We start from the raw sequence: 22,905 nt of genomic DNA on the forward strand, positions 1-22,905 counted from the left end.
ATATGAAGCACAGTTATTCAATGCACACTGTCCTTCTGTATTTGCATATATTCATTACTAAAGATCAATTAATAAACATAATATTACAACTCTGTGTCCGAATCCTTGGTGGGCCCTTGCGAATACACTGCTTTTAAAAAAAAGCATTTTAGCATATTCACATTACAATATAATTTGTTATATTTCGTTGAAGAACCTAGAAATGAAAACATTAATATTCATTCTTTTAGATGCATATATAAAATAGTACTTTTCCTTGCGCCATTCAATTAGGTACAACCCTTATAATCTTGCCCCCTTCCAGTACTTTTCTAGCCGTGCCCACTATTTAAGAATTTTCAGTGAGCCTGTGTTGTTGCTGAAGCATGAACCAGAATTAGAGCCATTTCTCCATCGTGGAAAGGTGTGCCTCTTAAATCACGCTAAACATTTGCATAATTATCTGTAGCTAGCACATATGCAGTACTTTTTTTTTAAACACTCCCTGTCCATGACCCATTGCTAGGTGAGAATAATTCTGTGAGAAATCAGTAGTGGTGCAATGTGTGGGCCAGATTGTCAGAATAATAGAACATATTTGCACCAGTGGAGCTTTCTAACCAGATATGAGAGGATGAAAACCTCTAGCATTACACTCTGTAGGGGAATGAAGGAAAGAACTTAAAAAGCATATTATCTTCACAAGCAAGAGAAGAATCAAAACATTGTGCTTTTGTGTATTGGCATTTACCTTACCCGACCAAATTGTGTGATCCTGGGCATTTCAATCCTGGGAATTTAATCATCCCCCCTCAATATGTTTAAATGCATACATTAAAGACTAGTACTTGAAATACTGACAATACTTATCAATGCACTGCAAGAACATGATCTACCAAAATGAAACAGCTCTACATGTCTTTAACATTTCTGCTATAGACTGTTCTCCTGAAAGTGATGCTATGCAGGGCTACCTCCCATCAATTGAGTAACCTGACCTTTGAGCAAATGTTGCCTCCTGTAAATTAACTCTAAACAACTATAAATTGTAAGTCATTCCATTAATATACATTTAAGAATTTACATTCCCTTCCATTCTCCGCTGCGAATAATACATTTCTTTTTTTTTTTTTAAACCAGTTCTGTTCATACTCACAGAAAACTGTTGTAGTGTGTGGTTTAGTCTTGGCGCAATGCCCAGAATCTGTGGCCAGGCCACGATCATTATTTCAAAGCCAGTCCAAAAGAGTTTTCTTTAACCCTTCAATGCATCGTATCATCGATGGCCATGCTGGCCATTTCTCAGTACCCTTTGTTCTACACATAATTTCAGAAAGCCTTGGTAAAGGACATGAGATCTACTCTGTACCATGACACATGTACAAATGCCACTTTATTTTCCTTCCCCACATGTGAAGAAAGCAAATGTCAATGCGGTGTGTTGTGGGCACTTTGAAAGAAATCAGAGAATGAAAATATTTGCGATATCCAAACTATAACATGGAGAAAGGGGGCTGCGGGCCTCAGGACCTTAGCCGATTAAGAAGCAGTATTGAACGTTTTATTTTTCTGTGCGTCATTGTAACAGCTAATTTTTCTTTCCGCAGAACTTGGAAGGAGGACAGGCTGCTTCCTGTCCCATTGTTACAAAAGAAGCAGTATTTGAAAGATCCTGTCTAAAGTTCTATTCGTTTACTTCCTCATTCAAGAGTTTGTGCACAAGGTCTGTTCTCCATGAGATAGCTCGGTGGGTTGTGCCCCTGTGGTAGAGAATGCGAGTGCAAACATATATGTTTGGCACGGGCAGATGTATCCTTTCCAAAGAAGCGTGCTCACTCACATATATTTAATCTAACTGAAGGGATGTGTCTATTTTGAAATAACGGGGCTGTCGACACTGCCTGGGAGCACCGAAAATAGACGTGTCACCCTGTCTAACATGACAACCAGGTGCTAAGCAGCCATAAATGTCCTCGGATTTGATAAATATTGGAAAGGGTCTATTTGAGCAGTCTAGAAATATTATTGTATGAAAATAGCAACAGAAATCGGTGTCCTTTTGTCAAAGTCAGATCAGTCAAAAATGTAGCTGTACAGTCAAATTTGACCATTGATGAACACTGGTATTGACAACAAAAATCACAAAACTCAAGAAACTTAATCCAAATAAAGGAAAACAGTAAATTACATATTCCTTCCCTGTGTGAAACCAGGCATTCACCCCCTCCTTTTCACACCATCTTCCACCTTCCACCCCTGGAGCCAGCAAGTGTCGCAGGCAAGACAGGGAATTGCAGAATTACACCCTCCCTGAAACATCAGTAGTCTTGTGCTGCCTATTTTCAGGGAGTCACTGCGTGGTCAAGGAACAAATGCAAATTTTTGCCTTCGCCGGAACTCAGTCGAGGAACAAATGCAAAGTTTTGCCTTCGCCGGAACTCAGTCGAGGAGGTGACAGTGCAGTAAGTATAATCTAATCCAAATATAAATCACATCATCAGAGAGAGAATACCAGGGGAGTATCTGCAGTTACAACCCCTTGCGACGCTGGGTGTGCTCAAACTGCGCCTGCACCCATGGGCCCACTTTCAAGAATTATCACCGAATCCTCCTGACCCTGCTCCCACTGAGCAGGGTCCCCGGACCTATCAGTCTGGTTGGAGCGCCACTGGCTGCCTATGAACAGAAATCTGGAGGGGATGCAAATCACCAACCCTCCACCAGCCCCTCCAACCAAGGTCCCAAAGGGGCTCGTCAGCCCACTCATGACTGAGTTCCCTCAGAACTCTGGCTAGCCAATACGGGTGCTCCATTTGCAATGGCACCCAATTTTTCCTTTTCCGTCCCCTGACATGGTAACTGTAAGTCCAGTCTTTTTTTTTTTTTTTTATTCTGTCAAGTAATGCCATTTTCTAATAAACAAAAATGGAACTCAGTCCTAAGCGTAAAGCCACCATGTAAGCAGGTGATTTGTTTCGGTGGGGCTGGCTGGCAACTGTCCAAACTATAGTTAGTCAAAGGATTTCCCATGACAAATAATAAACAGGAAGTGTGTATGGTGTGCGTGATATGTACAGTGGGAGCAGCGCAGGGTCTTTACTCAGTAATCTACAACCACGATGAACAAAATGCAATCGTACCAGACAGATGATGGGAAAGGGTGCGCGTTACATAGGTGACATTGACACACACAGGATGGTCACAAACAGTTGCACGTGCTTTTCAGCCAGCTTGTCAGCTATGCCAATTCACAGAGGAAGCCAAAGGAAGCCATTCGCCATGTATTCATACAAGGCAGCCGATACCAGTTCACCACAGCACTGAGTCATGAAAAAAGTATATGAAGTCTTCGGGTGCTATGATTCTGGCATCCCATAGACTGAACAGGAGACAGGAAAGGGTGGTGAAAAAGATCAGTAACTCCACGTCCCCTTGCAATTCTCCTTGGCCCCAATAAACTGGGAGGAGAGGGCGGCTGGACAGAGAGAGTTTGAAAAACACACAGAACACATGCAGATTTTCATGCATATGTTGACCATACAAGGAAATAGAGAAGGTGAACTCTCTTTCGCCGCCAGATATTCACAATGAACAAATGAACAGCTAGAACAGATAAACAAGTAACAGTTCGGGTCACCGCAGCAGCGCCGCAAAATGTGCATGTGTGGTGAGTGTGGTCAGTGTGTGTGGGTACCGGATAAGTAATGTCTACACCACTAGATGATAACAGAGCAGACAACTGATTAACACAGTGTCAAGCTATTCGTACTATGGCAGCCAGCCAGCATATTTGGGTAAATCGGAGTGTCAGGAACAGTCACAGTTGAGTCAGTCGAGTCAATTAAGTCAGTCACTAAGCGTACTTACACCAGAAGGCTAAGCAAGGCACATATCACTTCATACATATGTAAATGAGGCATAGAGCAATCAGGACACCCCCTGTATGTGCCGAGGTCAACCCCAAGGCACAGACACCAAACGGCAGTGGCCGGGGGAAAGAGACCCAGACCACCAGAGCACCAGAAACACGATCAGAACAACAACAGAACCACGCTTGCGTACCTGGCCCCAGATCCAGCAGGGCCGAGGAACCACGCCAGGCGCCACCAGAAACACGGGGAGCAAACTGCTACAACCCACAATGGGAGCTCACAGGAAACCCATGAAAGGAGAAGGCCCCCCTGCTCAACCAAAATCAGAGGACAAAAACCTCAAATAAACACTCACCTCCAGTACACGAAGTCCGTCAAACCCACTGACCTCTGCTCCAGGCAATCAGTGGCAGCTGTCCAACCCCAGACTGGACTCTCACTGGTAAGACAGGAATCTGCAGTAGTACGCCTTCCCTCGGACCTCAAGCCAACACGAGTAGGCGTCTGGGAGTCACTGCGTGCATGGAACTTTGTGAGGCACACCGTCACACTGGGGTCGGACAGCGACCGGAGCCAAATACTAGGAGGCAAGGAGAAAAACAGCAAATCACAAAGGAGCCCAGAGCCACGAAGGGACCCCTAGGTCCAGAACCGGCCGAGAAGGGAATCAGAGGAAGAATCACAACTCAAACCAGAGCATCAGGGACGCAGTCATCAACAGAGTGGTGGCAAAACAGAAAATAAATAATAACAGCCACCAGAAAGAGGCAGATAAAAACACACCAACATCGTCCCAATCCACGACATATCACAGGGACCAGCCAGACAAACAGGGCAGAGCCAAGAGGAAATACCACAAAAACTGAGCTGAGAAAAAGATCAGAGGAACAGAGCAGGAACCAGAAATCAAGAGGAACAAGGCCGCACACGAGCAGGCCGGCCACCGGCATCCAACGGAGCGAAGCAGAGAGATGCACAGAGAAAAATCAGAGTCATCGAACCTCAAAACTCCAGGCTCCAGAGGAAACCCGCGGTCGAGCCGCCCGAGATCAGCGATGTCACCACGAAGTCCGGGGCTGCATTCTCCACCAAGATGTGGAAGCGAGTCTGAAATACAAGGGATAATTAATGATAGGAAAGACAGACACAACCACAGAATTTGTCAGCTCAGAATATGGTACATTTATTAGCCACAACAAATACAATTTAACGTGCAACACGGTGACAGTCAGCATAGAAGCTAGAATGTCCAAAGATTTATTGTGTTTGGTATACTTTATAGACTCAAACCACAGGACCACCCATATGACACATGACAATAGAAGTATTATACGTAGCACAGTCCACCATGATTCCCACAGCCAATGGGCACAGAACTGTAACAAGAAATCTCCTTGTAAGGTCTGATACATCTGATGCATACATACTGTAGCTAACCATGTGATCTGAATGGGCAGTATTGGGGTCAGTCAATCAAAATGCGAGCTGTCATGGCCTGGTATATTTCCATTCAAAACTGCGACATAAGCAAGGCGATGAGTAATATTGCGAAATCTGTTATTTGCTAAAAATTATATTGTGCAACCGGTGTGTCACTTCAAGCGGTGTGTCACTTATCTCGTCTGGGCATAGAGAAATGCAAGGACAGCACTTCTCTGATTGTGAAAGGGTCTGAACTATCCAAGATGGAGATTACAGACAAAGGCTAAGTTAAGAGGGCCTGAAGCTACAATCATTTGGTATCAAAATCCAAGATGGCTTCAGCACCTACATAGAGAAAAAGGGAGCGTGCGCATGACTGAGTTGGTAGGCTCTGGGGCAGATAAAACAGTCAGTACCCATAACAGTGGGCAACTCCCCCCCTGACCTCGGGCTGGACCACCCACCCACCCGCCCCCCCACCAGGCACTCCAGGCACTTCTGCTTTCTCGCAGTGCGAAAAGCAGAATCATAAAATGGTTGTTTTACCATTTTATGTTTCTGCCTTCTCGCACTGTGAGAAAGCAGTGGGGCCTTGCCCCCATGCCCCAGTGAAGGAGCCGCCACTGTCCCAGAGTGAGGTATTTACCAAGAGTGGTAAATATTTCTGATTCGAAGGCTTCACCACTAAAATGAGACATAAAATGAGGAATAAGTCTTTACCACATTGAATTCCGCATAGTTGATATTTTTTCTTGGCCTTTTCTCCCAATAAATGCGGCCAGTTTGGCCTGCTGGAATTTATCTGATGAAACTGCGAGGTTGTGATAATTTTCACACTACTTGCAATTCCGAAACCTGTGCGAACAGCAGACATTTCCCAGAGAAGTATGGTCCACGTTCAAGCAGTACCAACAATTAAATTGAAAGAATGCAAAGTTCTCAATTTAGAAAAAATAGCAAAAATACTAACGAGCACAATGAGACCAAGAACATTACATAGTTAAAACGGTACCAGAAATACGATTTTTTTTAATGTTTTAAGGCAAAAAATGTCAAGAAAGGTGCCACTAAAATGTCATTTTTCACAGGTGACTGGAACCTAGGCTTGATGTCAAGCCAACCGCAATAGAGCAGAGTTTGGATATATCAAGCAGATTGCAAGCTCCTGCAGAACATTCTAGTTTTGGCATCAAAAGCTCTGATCAGAAAAAAAAAGATTTCATAGCCATCAAGTTGACTTCATGGGTCGAATATATTTTATGCCTACCCTGATCCAGTTCATTCAGTACCAGCAATGATTGCTTGAGGAATATTTCAATCAACAGACAAAACACATAGACATAAGACTAGTATTGACTTTGTGCTCAATCTGTAGTTTTATATGACAATATGCACAAACCAATAACATTCAATTACACATTTTTGATCAGCAACACCAACATCATACAGATTATTTAGTTGACATGGACAGAAAATAAAATATATTTCATACAGTATCAGTGCTCAAAAAAGTTCTCACAGTGAGTGTGTGCGAAAAAAGTGAGTGCAAACAGATGCAAAAGGGTTAAAAAGCCACGTCCAGGACTAGGAACATTGATTTTTAAAAGTGACATTGTGCTTAAAATGCTACAATTGCTACACGAATTTAATCAAATTTGGTTCCACAATTCCTTTTTATCATCACCCTGATCCAAGACTTTCAATTACTCACTTTTTTGGAACTCAACATTTTCAAATGCAGCAAAACTGGAAGATATAGCCACACAGAGCTCCACAAGGCCAGATTCCTTTCACCTCGAGGTTCCACTTAACCTATCATAGGTGCCACTTGCCATGGTAAAACTAAGCACCGGGTTCTCTACTCACATTCTCTGCTGGACCCGATCTCCTTGACGTCAGTTCCCTGATATCGATCATATAACATGGAGCTAATTTGGAATTGTGGCTACTCATCCTGACCATTTTACCATTTTGGACATCCTGACACGAGTGGATGCTTTTTACTATTCACTAGAAACTTGTTGGACCTTGTGGATAATACTACTCATTGACTTAGTTCCTCGCAACCACATATTAGACAACGCTTCTACATCTGGTGCAATTATGGATGGTTATCTGTGAACTAGGAACGTTCACACGTCACGGCCACATTGGAATAGGACGCTATATATTCCTTATTTCTTCATCTTGTCTTACTCCAGAATCTTTATCAGCCTTGAGGAAGTTATGGTACTTATATAGTACTAACGAAACACGTGTCAGCTGTTTACATTGTAATGAATTAAAGAATAAATGGAATGAAGATTTTCAAACTTTAAGGACACTGATTGGTTCTTCCTGTCTCGAACAATTTATTGAAACCCTAAAATTCAGACTAAACAGTATGATGTATTTATGTGACTATTAGATCCCTTTTTTCTATTACTGCAACTCAAGATGGTGCACGCTTGACCCAGTTCTTTGGATATGTATATGTTGACTCTGCTTCCTCAACATTTAGTCACCCCTGGTAGTGAGTGACGTGGGTTTTTGTTGCACTCCGCTAGTTCCATTACACTAGTTCGACATTGCTGTCCTATAATCAGTTCTTATTTACTTATTTTTTATGATAGTGCGGACATTCCTCGTAGGGGAACACCACTACCTTTCTTTTCTTTTCAAAACTAAGCACCTCTAAAGGTGGGGAAAATGACTAAGAGTCTAATTTTAACTGTGACTGGTGTTACGGAGGACATTACCGCCACCATTACCTCCACAGTGACAGCAGTTCCCTTTAAAATACAAAAGTCTGGTAGAAGGCCACCATAGTTTTTGACTGCTATCTGCTAAACTTTAAAAAAAAAAAATGTTAAAAACAAAACTCCCAAAGTTAGTTTTCAAAACAAGAAAAAAACGTTTCGGGAGTTGTCTTACAGGATATAGGGATTGTTATAATGTTTTACTTTCTCATCGACAGGATCTTCAATGCGGTGATGGACTGAAAAATAAAAAGATCACACTGCTAACACTAAATAGCGAGGGCTTTTAATGATACTTTATAAACAGGCCCAAACTATCTTGGTCCGTCATAGGAAGCTTTATGTCAATGGAGCCAATGGGTATCAGTCAACAGTAACCTTATGGTTTGCCTGTCTTTAAATGAAAAGGAAATACCTAGAATGTGGCTGAGAGGGTACTTGGTCATATTTGCAATGGAGTACTCTTTCTGCACAACTATAAATCAGGCACCAAGGCCCAATTGTTTCAAAGTACTGGAAAGCCATGTGTGCTTTATTGTGGCCATTCTGCCTTGACCATTGTAGTTTTGCTATGCCTATCTGTGATATTGATCTAAGGTTTCCTGTTTGTGAGCTGGCTATTTAGTTGCCACCCCACCTGTGACCAATCAGTCAGCGACCTCTGGCCTAGATCTTAGTGCTTGCCTGACTACAAATTTGTGAGTCAGGGTTAATGTGAAGGTCACAGCAGACAAATTAGGTAATAGAGACACATTCTCATAAATGAACATATGGTTTTTCATATTAACATCAGCTTTTTCTATATTAACACTGCCACTCTTAGGATGTTCTTCTCTAAAACTTGTTGTCCCCTTTTTTCTTCTTTTTGCTGTATCTTTTTGTTGGCTTTAGGACTCTCAACACTTTGCCAGTGGTAACGGTTCTAAAATGCATGTACTTCTCACCTAAACATGTCAACATTAGTATATACATAAATGGCATATTTAGTTTATTGATGACTCCCTTGTAGAGTGGTATCCCATAAACATCCAGGGTATGTTTTCTAAATGCTACTAGTGGACCCGAAGCACATTATGTGCCACCCATTCAACTTGCCTTTCAAACCTGTCACAAGGCCTGTGTGTGCTGTTTACTGACACTATGACTTTAAAACCACTTGCCAAGCCTTAAGCTTCACTTTTATTACACATAAGATGCCCCTCAAGTTGATTCTAGGTAGACCGAAAGGCAAGGTGCTGTTTAACTAAAATGTAGGACATGTACTGTTAAGTCTTACATGTCCTGGTAGTGACACACTACTGTGAGGCCTACTCTTCTCATAGTCTAGCATTGGGAATTCCTTAACACACTTAAGCTGTAATATCTGTTCTGAAAGGAGTAGCTGCATCATGTTTCATATCTTTGGAATAGAAATGATAAATCCTATTTACTGGCAAATTTGGTGGTGCTCTTTCTGGATACTGGGGATCCCCTTTGTACTGTCCATACTAGTAACACTCATATGCTTGGGCTGATGACCTTTGGTAGGGTACATTTTCTTCTGTTGGCCAGATTGGGAATGTGAACCAAACCCTTTACCCTGTGAGTTATTTTGGGGTCCTTTGGAGTACTCTGTCTTTTTTACTTTCTCCTCCTTTTTCTGGTTGAGTTCCTGACCACCCTTTTAGGATACTCCTATGCTGTCCTAGAGATCTGCCTACTCAGCAAGCTTCATAGAGTCAGTACACTTGCTATTAACCAGCTTTTGGTGCCCCTTAGTAAAAGAAGTATCAAGAATGTGCTGCTTCAAAAACAAGTTGTACAACCCTTCATAATCTTTAACTTTGCTACCACTCACCCAGCCCTTAAGTGCCTTACCAGCATAATCCATTAAATCTACCCATGTTTGTATAGAGAGTTTGTGACTAGCCCTGAACTGTTGTCGGTACCTCTCAAGTGTCAACCCAAACTTGGTGAGTAAAATTGTCTTCAAGGCAGTGTAGTTTGTCTGGTCCTCCACCTTTAGTTTAAGGAGTATGTTCCTCCATACCATGGACATGTACCATGAAAGGCTACCTCCCCTAGAAGTCCTCTTGGACCATGTGCACTTTCAAAGCCACTTCATAGGCTGCCAGACACTTATCTATGGCATTCCCACTACACAGTTTTGCACCATATCTTTTGGGAGATGAGTTCTGGGCTCCTGTGAAGTCATTGCAGGCTTGCTGCCACCATTATTGTTGTTGCTTGTCCCCACTTGTTGGGCTCCGATATCCAACTCTTTGAGGCTAAGCTCATGGGCCATTTTCCTTTCCTCCCTCCTGTCCTCCAGCTCTGCTGGGGTCAGGCTCTTGGAAGACACAATACTGTTTGCTCTAGAGTGGACTGGAAGAAAGTTGCCTCCCCCCCAATAGGCTGCATGTCAAGACCGTCAGTCAGGTTCTGCGCTTATCCTTTGTCAGACACAGACCCCTCCTCATCCATTTCTCCTTCTGGGTGCGTGGCTGTTTATTCTCAAGGCTTTTTAAAGCATTTCCTTCTTGGCACTTCCCTTGGAACAAACACCCTTTTCTCCTGGCAGGACCTCTTGAGCTGAGCCACTGATTATGCTTTCAGGTTGGCCAGCTCAAATTCCATCTTGCCAGGTAGGATCACAAACGCTGCAGAGAATTATGTACTTTGGACAAAAGGACTTTTGGAAAAATCAAAAGATGTCAGATCAGGGAGAACTAAAAAAGGCTTGAATTGGTCTCAGTATAAGAGTAATAGTGAACAATGAGTTATTATGTGGTATTGCACCACAAGAACTATCCTCACTGCTGATTACCAATGTTGGAAAAGGGACCACAGGTTGGCTAAGGTACGCACCCAGGCCATGCAGGAACCACCATTCTAATCAGGGTGAGCTAGTTACACAATAAGATAACCCATGCTCACCCTCTGGTAGCTTGGCACAGTGCAGTCCGGCTTATCTTCAAAGGCAATTTGTAAAGTATTTGTCCAACCCACACACACAGTAACACAATGAATACACCACAAAAAGACTCCACACAGATGTAGAAAAGATTAGATGTTTTAAGTTATCAAAATAAGACCAAAATAACAAAAAAGTAATAAGTGCAAGTTGAGATATGAATTTTTAAAGACTAAACCAAAAATAGTGCTCAGAATTCACTAGCGGTCAAACGGTTACTTAAGGTCACGAGGGACTGGTGCAACTCCAAAGTTCAGGCATTAAAAACCTTTAAGTGCAAAAACAAAATCCAAAACATGATCCTGTTGTAATATGGCAGTCAGTCGAACTGTAATCCATTCCAAAAATAAATTTTTAGAGGACAGTTAATAAATGGGATAAACAACTGATTCTACTCAATCATCCAATATACATATTACTCTTCATCTGTATTCAAGCCATTTTGGTGTTTGGTATTCAAATTTACAATGTACTTTAATTCCGTCGGTCCAAGCCTTTTCTCACGATCTTCACCTCAGGGTCAGACGTCATGCCTTTCAATGCAAAAAGAGGAAATTAGCCAGGGTTTGGTTATCTTTAGTTTGTCAATATCTGGCTACTGGGTAGGTTTGATCGCCATTTTTTATTTTTTTTTAAGATTTGCTAAAATCTTGATAGGACAAAAACTGAGCACTTGCTATACAGATCATTGTGTTTATGTCCTAGAGGTCCGTGCGACTTGTGGTATTTACTCAGTACTATGTAGCCTTATTTGGAACTTAGTAATAATAGAGCTAGGAGCCATTTAGTTGAATGACATCACAATGATGGAACAAGCTACAATCACTAGCTAACAGCTTATGGCTGAAGTAAAAAATTGTCTGATAAGCTTGACATAAATTAATTACTAGGTCAAGCAAATCATTGTTAATATAAAGGATGTTTTCACAGTATAAAAAACGTTTCACATAATTAAATATTAGATAGTGAAAAGAGAGTCAGAGACTTGATAAGCAATAAAGAAATACATAAGAATTTATTTTATACACAGTTGTCTATGATTTTGGGTTAGATTACACATATTTTCACTGCTTTCGTTAATTTGTGAACTGCATTTCTCAGAATGCCCAATAAGAGGTATAGAAAAGGGGGTGGTGATGAACAGAGTGTCTGAGTTAAACAGACCACTCTTACCCAGTCCAAAGATCAGGGCTTGATCCATCACCGTTATTTATCTCACGGACGGCTGTTATGCCAGAAACCGGTCCCCGGGAGCTTGTTTCCTTCCCAGTGTAAGAATTGGCTTTTGTAGTTTGGTTTGCCCTGTTCCCATCATGCACTGGGACAGGAACAGACTAATTTGAATACAGCCAGGTTCTGAAACTTGGATGGTGCAGTGAGCTAAAAAACGGTGTTGGATCTAGCCCTGATCTCTTGACTGGGTGAGAGCTTTCTGCTTAATTCAGAGACTCTGTCCCTCACCACCCCTTGTTGTAAATATTTTTGTCCACCCTAAGCGTGGAAGGGTATTCTCAGATGTGAGACCCTTGCTCATTGCACCATCAGGATTCAAGCAAACCGGGCCGAAGACGGCTGTAATGCCAGAAACCGGTCCCCGGGAGCTTGTTTCCTTCCCAGTGTAAGAATTGGCTTTTGTAGTTTGGTTTGCCCTGTTTCCATCATGCACTGGGACAGGAACAGACTAATTTGCATACAGCCAGGTTCTGAAACTGGGATGGTGCAGTGAGCTAAAAAACGGTGTTGGATCTAGCCCTGATCTCTTGACTGGGTGAGAGCTTTCTGCTTAATTCAGAGACTCTGTCCCTCACCACCCCTTGTTGTAAATATTTTTGTCCACCCTAAGCGTGGAAGGGTATTCTCAGATGTGAGACCCTTGCTCATTGCACCATCAGGATTCAAGCAAACCGGGCCGAAGACGGCTGTAATGCCAGAAACCGGTCCCCGGGAGCTTGTTTCCTTCCCAGTGTAAGAATTGGCTTTTGTAGTTTGGTTTGCCCTGTTCCCATCATGCACTGGGACAGGAACAGACTAATTTGCATACAGCCAGGTTCTGAAACTGGGATGGTGCAGTGAGCTAAAAAACGGTGTTGGATCTAGCCCTGATCTCTTGACTGGGTGAGAGCTTTCTGCTTAATTCAGAGACTCTGTCCCTCACCACCCCTTGTTGTAAACAATAAGAGGTATAGCAGTGAAAGTATATAAGGTAATGCTGAAAAAGGACTTACCAACCATGATCAAGACCATACAGTTAAAACATGTTAGTGATTTTATATTTGCGCCTACTTATGTATAATTGAAGTCCTCAATGCTGCCTAATTCCAATAGCCCTGAAAATGGTAAAATTCTCCAAAGTGGTTTGGGGATTGTCATTATGATTTTGAAATTCCATATTTGACGGTTAAATGGAATTATATATGAAATGTCGAAATAATTATTTTTTAATATTAGTTCCTACGGGTAAATATTTTATTATCCTTCTTGGTTAATTGTTTTCTGTAGGAGTGTGTGGCAGGACCAGTGGTGTTGAATTCACTACACTGAGGGTATGATGTACTTTTACACCTGTTTTGACACATTTGAGGCTGTGTGGTTTATTATTAGCAATGGTCAAACTCTTCTGTACGGGACTGCTTGCCTAAATATATCCCTCCCTTTGTTCCTCATCACATCACATCACATCACTAGGCTCCTCTGATTTATGAGTATTCTCCGTTTTCTAGCCACATCCTCCACCCCTCCAACATGTACTACCAAAACATACACCTACTTTTGTGGGGATCTCAGCACAGAAAAGAAAGGGTGGGAAAAAGCAGAGGTATCCACTGGAAGGTTTGTGAATATCATCATCTAGTAAAGCAGTAATATTCCATACATTACAAAATGCAGTTGGTGAACAGAGCCCATAGAAATATCAATCCATATGCATACCATCATTATAATAAACATTTCAAATCACAAACTCAAAAATCTTTATTGACAATTTAATTTCAAATTTTTATTTTATATGCACATCATTTATCTCTCCTAAAATGCTAGGTTTCTGAACATACATGTCATGTTGGTCAGCATTGTCTATTGTAAATGAAAATGGGAAATATGATTTATTTAGTACTTTATTAGCAGCACTTCAAGCTCAACTAGCTTTAAAACAATGCCCAGCTAATCTTCTTCAACAAAACGGCAAACCCCAGAACCAACTTCTCTGCCAGCATGTGTCGCAAGGTGGAAGAAAACCAACTGCCTCAAGTTCAACACAGACACAATTGAAGTAGTCATCTTAAGTAAAGACACCTCACTAGGGGTCTCCATCTGGTGGCCTGCTGATCTCAGACCAACACTCAAACCAACCCACCATATGAAGAACCTCCGAATAATAGTCGACAACCAGCTCATCATGACAGGCCAAGTGAATACAGTCTCTGCCTCCTGTTTACACACACTGAAGAAACTCAAGACTATTTTCAAGTGGTTTCCCTCAACACTCACAAGACCATCACATATGTCATAATCATCAGCAAGTTGGACTAGGGAAATCCACTCTACATAGGAATCAATTCCCAACTGACCAGAAGACTTCAGACCCCAGAAATTCAGTTGCCAGACAAAAGCTCAGATTTGCCTCTTGCCCCTCAAAGACCTCCACTGGCTCTAGCACTTCAACATGCACTCTTCATACTCCTTGTGAGAAGTTGGCCTGGCATATGCTGTCCACTATTCTAGTGGGCACCTTGCACCAGTCCAAACAACCCCTTATTGATGGTAGGTTAAAGACAACCTTAAAGAAAGCTATCCTTGTGGTAGCTGGGAAGAGCAGCCTTCAGGCTAAGTCTTGAAGGAATGTAAAGCAGCTTGTTTTACCAGTCTATAATCTCACCACACCAGGTGTATATATATATAAAATATATGTATTTATTCTAAACACATACCCCTAGTCTCTTTATGAGGCTAGTGGCAAAAGTACACAAGTAAACTTATTTAGCACTCAGTAAATTAGCACTATATATGATTAGCCCTAGGGGCGTCACAAACCATATACTAAGAAAGTGGTATAAAAACCACGACTGATATAGATACCAGGCCTCGAGCCTTTAGAACCGCTGGGGCCACCAGGAACCACCCAAGGTAGTGACACAGGGGACCCACGTGGGATGCGTGCAGTGTCTAAACACAGCCACGAATCACCATTAACTTCTATGGGGAAAGTCGCGGATGGAAAATTACAGATTAAGGACACTTAGGAGTGGACTTGGAGCAAACCCCTTTAGAACTAGTCAGTTCTAAAGTTAATATGCACAGGAGCACTGTAGTACTCGAGTTACCTCATCCAGGGATACCGGGTGCATCGGTGTCTTTTGGTGTCGGGTTTCGTCGTTATTTACAATTGTGAGCTGCTGAAAAGTGCTGCAGGCGACCAAGTGGAAAGTGTCCAAATGGATCCAAAGGTGGATCAAAGATCTGAAGAACCTGTAAGCAGAGGAGACAGAGTCTGAGTCACTAGCCAGTGACCAGGAAGGCAAGGAGACAATGCCAACCGATGTCAGGTGATATCAGGTGAAGCAGGTGAAGCTTCACTCTTCAGCCATGAGGACCAGGAGGTGTCGATAAAAACCAGGAGCTGGATTCAAGCTGTCCCACAAAGGATGTTGAAGGCTGTAGTGTTGGTATCCAGATTAGACCCAACAGGCCTTGGCAACAACAACCCACGCAGCAAACACAGATTGGCTTCGGTGCAGACCAGCAAGGTCTGAGGGACTCACCCTTTGGAAAGGAGTCAGGGCATATCTGGAGCAACCAAGAAAGCCCAAGAAACAGAAGAGTTACCTTCATGGAGACCCACCAGTTGATAGACATGGGGTCACGAAGGAGCCTCGAGCTGAAATGCTAGAAGCGGTCCCACGGAACACTTGTGCAGTGTAGGCCCACAATCTTCAGTGCAAATGGTGCTCGTGGCTTGGACTACAAGTAGCACAGCGCAGAACTTCGGGAAAGCTCAGGAAGTCAATTCACTTGCAAATGTGCACGGAGTCCAGGGGTTCCAGTTCCAATTCTCTTGTGATGGCTGCGGGTCTCAGATTTGCTGTGATCTCGGGTCGGCTTCGCAGATGTCTGGAAGTCTGGGTCTTGTGTTGCAAATCCATTGGGATCTGGCGGGAGCCTCAGAAATGCAGACCGGCAAGATGATTCTTTGGTGCCTGTTTGAACAGGGGAGTCACTTCTTGACCCCAAGGGAGATTCTTCTGTCTTCTAGTCAAAATAGAATTTGAAGTTCAAGGATATATTTTTCAGAGTTTCGTCCAGGGTAATCTAAAGACCTAAGGACTGGGTTCCTATTCTTATACTAAGTTTAGGGGTTGGATTTACTCTAGGGTCCAACCTATGGAAGGACCCCTTTCCCTTTGTCCAGTTTTGCACCAGAGCAGGGGCTGAATGCCCCTGCAACCGGTTTGAACTGGTGTATGCACAGGGACACAAAGTGTTCCCCCTGCACAGTCTGAAAAAGCATTCTATGAATGCACCCACCCAGCCCCAATAGACTAAAATCTGTCTGGGAGGTGGTTACACCTCCCTGTGACAGGAAACCTATTGTCCAGGCCTCCTCTTCCGGAGTTTCATCCAGCAGCAGGAGGTCAGATCTGTGTCTGTGGCTGTGGCATCCATTTTGTGATGCCAGGGCCCTTTAAAACTATTACCATTTAAGTAAGTGTGCACATGTCTTCTCCCTCTAGAAGGGTGGAATTCTACCCCGCCGCCCAGACTGCCGGTGGGGGGTAGGATTCCAAAGTGTTTGACACCAAACACAACATGTTTCCATGCAGCCATTCCAAAGTTAGCATTTACCATAGGGTTATAATGCACTTAAGATTTTATGGTCTGGCTGCATCACAGAAAAGCTACATAGAAGGGATTCCAAAAGCTGCAGAGGGGCTCAGCTCATGCTTGGGCACACTCTCACACAAATCCAAGCACTCTGCCTTCAGGATTGTTAAGGCCTGCTATAGGAGTGACTTATAGGTTTATATGTGTCAGTGATATAAGGTAGATAAAGGTAGCCTTTATTTTAGTAAGGGGTGAATGCACCACCTAACCCAGGATGCAGTAGCAGACCTGTGGTACCATTTTGGAAGGCATCCCAGGGGTGGCATAATACGTGCTTCAGCCCCTGGTAGGCCTCTGGAGTACCTATGCCCTTAGTACCTAAGGTACCATATACTGGGAACTCACAAGGGTAACCCGATAACCAATCTGGAGTGTACCTAATGTACATGCAATCAATTTAGAGAGGAAGCAGCTAAACTGAGGTCCTGGTTAGCAGGGTGGTACAAAAGGGGGTGGTGATGGATGGAGCATCTGAACAAATCAAACACTCACACCCAGTCAACAGATCTGGGTTTAATCCATCACCGTTCTTTAGCCCACTCTGCTACCCCAGTTCAGACATGACCATATGCAAATCAGTCTGACCCTGTGCCTCATGGGAACAGTCCATCCCGAACTGCTAAGCCATGCCTTCCCTGGACCAGAAACAAGCGGCGGATGCGCGCCGAAGCCGCGCCTAAGCCAAGCCCGTCTGCGCCCGTCCGCGGCCGACCGGGGACAGGGGCCACGACCCCTGCCCAAATTATTAGCAAGATTCCAGACTCAAGCGGGAACTTTACTTATACACGCCGCGAATTGCTGGATCTGATTGGTAAGACGGCCATAAATACATCTGACTGCGCTCACATGGGTCCGATGGACACTTACGGCCCATTCAGCTGTTACAACTGTAGATGGGAAAGCACCCCCACACTGAATCCCGTGAAACTAAATTTACCTACAATTCCCCTTAAATGCATCTACACGAACGCAAGATCACTACCCAAACATTCCACCTATATTTGGGATCTTCTTAATGAACATCAACCTGATCTATTGTGTTTATCGGAAACTTGGCTTGATGACCACAATATCCCTGATATAGTCACAGCCCTTCCCCCAGACTATAAGATACTGAATGTTAACAGAGTCGATAAAAAGGGTGGTGGTGTAGCCCTATTGTTCAGAGACTACCTTTCATGCAGGCAAGAGAGTATCGTGCCGGCTGAAAAATATGAAGTCCTGGCATTTACTGTGTCCATGAACACCAATGTGCTATTTCGGAGGCTTTTTAATCTATAATCCCCCAGGTTGCACTTTAAACTTTAGTACACAATTACTTACACAAATCATGCCTGTCTGTTTGAAGAACAAGAATATCCTCCTTCTTGGAGATTTTAATATACATCTGGACAACAGCAGTAGCTCCTTGACGAATCTATTAGTGGAAGACATGGCTATCCTGCAATTATCTCAGAGAGTCCATCAACCTACTCATATTGCAGGACACACATTAGATCTGATATTCTCTAATATAGAATCTATAGACATCGACCCTCTAACACCACTGTTATGGACTGATCATTACCTGATTACTTTTCGTATTAATCTTCCCATCCCCCAGACCAAAAAACACAGTGTATTTACAGCAAACACGAGAAATTGGAAATCTTTCACAATTGATAAATTTAGAAATCATTTCTCACACCCCTCTTGCACAAGCACCAATATCCATGAGGAGATAGATCTCCTTCACAAAAACATTAAAAATGCTCTTGAACATTGTTCGACCACCCAATCTCGTCACACACCAGGCAACAGAAAATCAGAGAGATGGTACGGACCAGAGCTTAAACTTCTAAAAAGAAATTGCACTTCCTTTGAGCATAAATGGAGAATATCCAAAACAGATGAGACCAAAGATAACTTCAGGAAAGCTCAAACACTCTATCACAGGGCAATCAGAAAGGCGAAAAAGGAATACTTCACACGTAGAGTATCTGAGAATAAAAATTCATCAAAAGAACTTTTTAAAATTGTCAAAGAATTATGCAACCCAACCAATCTCTCCCTACATCTTACCCCCTCACAGGAAAACTGTAACAAGCTTAATGACTTTTTCTGTGAAAAAATTGATACCATCTATGCCTCCTTTCCAAATCACCTGACCGAAATCAATGAACAATATGTACCAACCGTTACACATACCAGCTGCCACGGTTTCGTCCCTTTTTCAGAAGAGGAGGTAGAAAAGGTCATGCTTGAGGTCAAGTCGGGTTCCCCACTTGACCCTTGTCCACATCACATTTTCTCCCAGTTAACCCCTGTAATATGTCCAGTAGTTACTAGAGTACTCAATCTCTCCCTTAGTTCCGCTGAATTCCCAAAATCATGGAAACAGGCCCTAGTCACCCCTTTAGTAAAGAAGGCTGGAGCAGACGTAAACAATCCGGCCAATTACAGACCAATATCCCAGCTACCTTACTTATCAAAGGTTCTGGAGAAGTTAGTCAATAGAAGTCTTTCCACATTTTTGGAAGCAAATGGTCTGCTGGACGATTCACAGACAGGGTTCCGGACAAACAACAGCACCGAAACTACACTCTTAGCGGTGACAGACAGTATCAGAACCAAGGTGGATCAGGGTAGAACAGTCGCACTGATACTCCTTGATTTATCAGCGGCTTTTGATACCGTACCCCACAATCAACTATTGAACATCCTGGCAGAGAAAGGAATACTGGGCAAAGCATTAGGATGGCTACAATCGTTCCTAGCGGATCGAACCCAATCAGTGTGCTTGGGTGACTACACATCCCCTCCACGACTCATAAAATACGGAGTTCCCCAGGGGGCGTCATTGAGCCCAACTTTGTTTAATGTATTCGTCTCCTCGCTGGCAACCATTGGCAAAAAGTGGGGTGTCGAAATGTGCTCCTATGCTGATGACACTCAGCTGATGGTCACCATTGATGGAAATGATGACTCCAAAACTAGATTGACGAACTGTCTGACTGAATTGGCAACTTGGATGCAGGACCATTGTCTTAGACTAAACGCCGTTAAATCCGAAATCCTATTGTTCGGCAGAGGTACACAGGCCTGGGACAACAGCTGGTGGCCAAGTGACTTGGGTTTGCCTCCCAATCTTACTGCTAAAGCAAAAAACTTAGGAATAACACTGGATAGGGACTTATCCATGAAATCCCATGTTTCCATAACTTGCGGAAGGAGCTTTGGACTTTTGAAGATGCTTAGACGTGTCTTCCCCTGGGTGCCAACGGATTGCAGGAAAACCTTAGTCCAGTCACTACTGATGAGTAGGCTGGACTATGGTAACTCTCTGTTTGTAGGAATGGCAGATTATCTCTTCTCTAAATTACAGATGGTTCAGAATGCCGCTGCCAAAGCCATCTGCAATAAAAGAAAATATGACTCAGCTAAAAGTTGCATGCGTGAGCTTCATTGGCTCCCAATGCGGCAACGAGCCATTTTTAAGCTGTTGTGTATTTCTCACAAGGTACTCCACGGCTCAGGCCCCACCATCCTACATGACAGGGTTAGATTTCATAAACCCTCTAGAAACCTACGATCTATGACGTTAGGAAGAGCAGCAATCACCCGAGCTCGTACTGTCAGGATGGGAGAGCGGGCCTTCTCTCACATTGCGGCAACAAAGTGGAACGAGCTACCCCCTAAAATTAGAACAAATGACTGATTTGTCTCATTTAAGAAACAACTGAAAACATTCCTTTTTCCCAGGCTAGATCAATAATTTTTCAATCAGAGCTGATGTCAAATCACTTGCAACTTTCTTCAGCGCCGTGATGTCCTTTCAGGATGAATGTTAGCGCTTTACAAATAAATAAATACAAATACAAATACAATACAAGCTTCCTAGGATCGGTTTCTGGCATTACAGCCGTCTTCAGCCAGGCTTGCTTGAATCCAGTGGCATAGTGATCAAGGGACTCACGTCTGAGCATACCCTGCCAAGTTATGGCGAACAAAGCGGTACAAAAGGGGGTGGTGATGGACAGAGCATCTGAACCAATCAAACACTCACTCCCAGTCAACAGATCTGAGTTTAATCCATCACCGTTCTTTAGCCCACTCTGCCACCCTAGTTCAGACATGACCATATGCAAATCAGTCTGACCCTGTGCCTGATGGGAACAGTCCAGCCCGAACTGCCAAGCCATGCCTTCCCTGGACCGGAAACAGGCTTCCTAGGACCGTTTTCTGGCATTACAGCTGTCTTCAGCCAGGCTTGCTTGAATCCAGTGGCCAAGTGAGCAAGGGACTCACGTCTGAGCATACCCTGCCAACTTATGGTGAACAAAGCGGTACAAAAGGGGGTGGTAATGGATGGAGCATCTGAAACAAAAACACACTCACACCCAGTCAACAAATCTGGGTTTAATTCATCACCGTTCTTTAGCCCAGTCTGCCACACCAGTTCAGACATGACCATATACAAATCAGTATGACCTTGTGCCTGATGGGAACAGTCCAGCCCTAACTGCCAAGCCATGCCTTCCCTCGACCCGAAATTAGCTTCCGAGGACCGGTTTCTGGCATTTCAGCCGTCTTCAGCCCGGCTTGCATGAATCCAGTGGCAAAGTGAGCAAGGGACTCACGTCTGAGCACACCCTACCAACTTATGGCGAACAAAGCGGTACAAAAGGGGGTGGTGATGAACGGAGCATCTGAACCAATCAAACACTCACACCCAGTCAACAGATCTGGGTTTAATCCTTCACCGTTCTTTAGCCCACTCTGTCACCCCAGTTCAGACATGGCCATATGCAAATCAGTTTGACCCTGTGCCTCATGGGAACAGTCCAGCCAGAACTTCCAAGCCATGCCTTCCCTGGACCGTAAACAAGCTTCCGAGGACTGTTTTCTGGCATTTCAGCAGTCTTCAGCCCAGCTTGCTTGAATCCAGTGGAAAGTGAGCAAGGGACTCATGTCTGAGCATACCCTGCCAACTTATGGCGAACAAAGCGGTACAAAAGGGGGTGGTGATGGACGGAGCATCTGAACCAATCAAACACTCACACCCAGTCAACAGATCTGGGTTTAATCCATCACCGTTCTTTAGCCCACTCTGCCACCCCAGTTCAGACATGGCCATATGCAAATCAGTCTGACCCTGTGCCTGATGGGAACAGTCCAGCGCGAACTGCCAAGTCATGCCTTCCCTGGACCGGAAACAAGCTTCCTAGGACCAGTTTCTGGCATTACAGCCATCTTCTGTCAGGCTTGCTTGAATCCAGTGGCAAAATAAGCAAGGGACTCACGTATGAGCATACCCTGCCAACTTATGGCGAACAAAGCGGTATAAAAGGGGGTGGTGATAGATGGAGCATCTGAACCAATCAAACACTCGCACCCAGTCATCAGATCTGGGTTTAATCCATCACAGTTCTTTAGCCCACTCTGCCACCCCAGTTCAGACATGACCATATGCAAATCAGTCTGACCCCGTGCCTCATGGGAACAGTCCAGCCCGAACTGCCAAGCCATGCCTTCCCTGGACCGGAAACAAGCTTCCTAGGACCGGTTTCTGGCATTACAGCCGTCTTCAGCCAGGCTTGCTTGAATCCAGTGGCAAAGTAAGCAAGGGGCTCATGTCTGAGCATACCCTGCCAACTTATGGCGAACAAAGCGGTACAAAAGGGGGTGGTGATGGACGGAGCATCTGAACCAATCAAATACTCACACCCAGTCAACCGATCTGGGTTCAAGCAAGTAGAAGCAAAATATGAATGTCAACTAGAAGACCAATGAATTAAGAAGGATGACCCAAAGTTCCTCTATGGAGCTATTCAATTATATAAATTTTGTTTAAGAATGTACTCAGTATGCTAGACTAACAAGAAAGCCAAATCTTTCTAAAGGCCAGACCCGAAAATATGATTGTGGTCCTTGATTCATTATGCAAAATGTACCCCAGAGATGTTTTGCCACATTGAAATTTGATACAACCTGCACCCGAACCAGTCAAATAAATTAATTAGTAAAAACAAATTAAAATGAGTACCCAAAATCCTAGGTGCTATTGATAGGATCTAGAAAAAAA

The sequence above is a fragment of the Lissotriton vulgaris genome, chromosome 9 (genome assembly GCF_964263255.1).
Source record: "Lissotriton vulgaris chromosome 9, aLisVul1.2, whole genome shotgun sequence".
Classification (NCBI taxonomy): Eukaryota; Metazoa; Chordata; class Amphibia; order Caudata; family Salamandridae; genus Lissotriton; species Lissotriton vulgaris.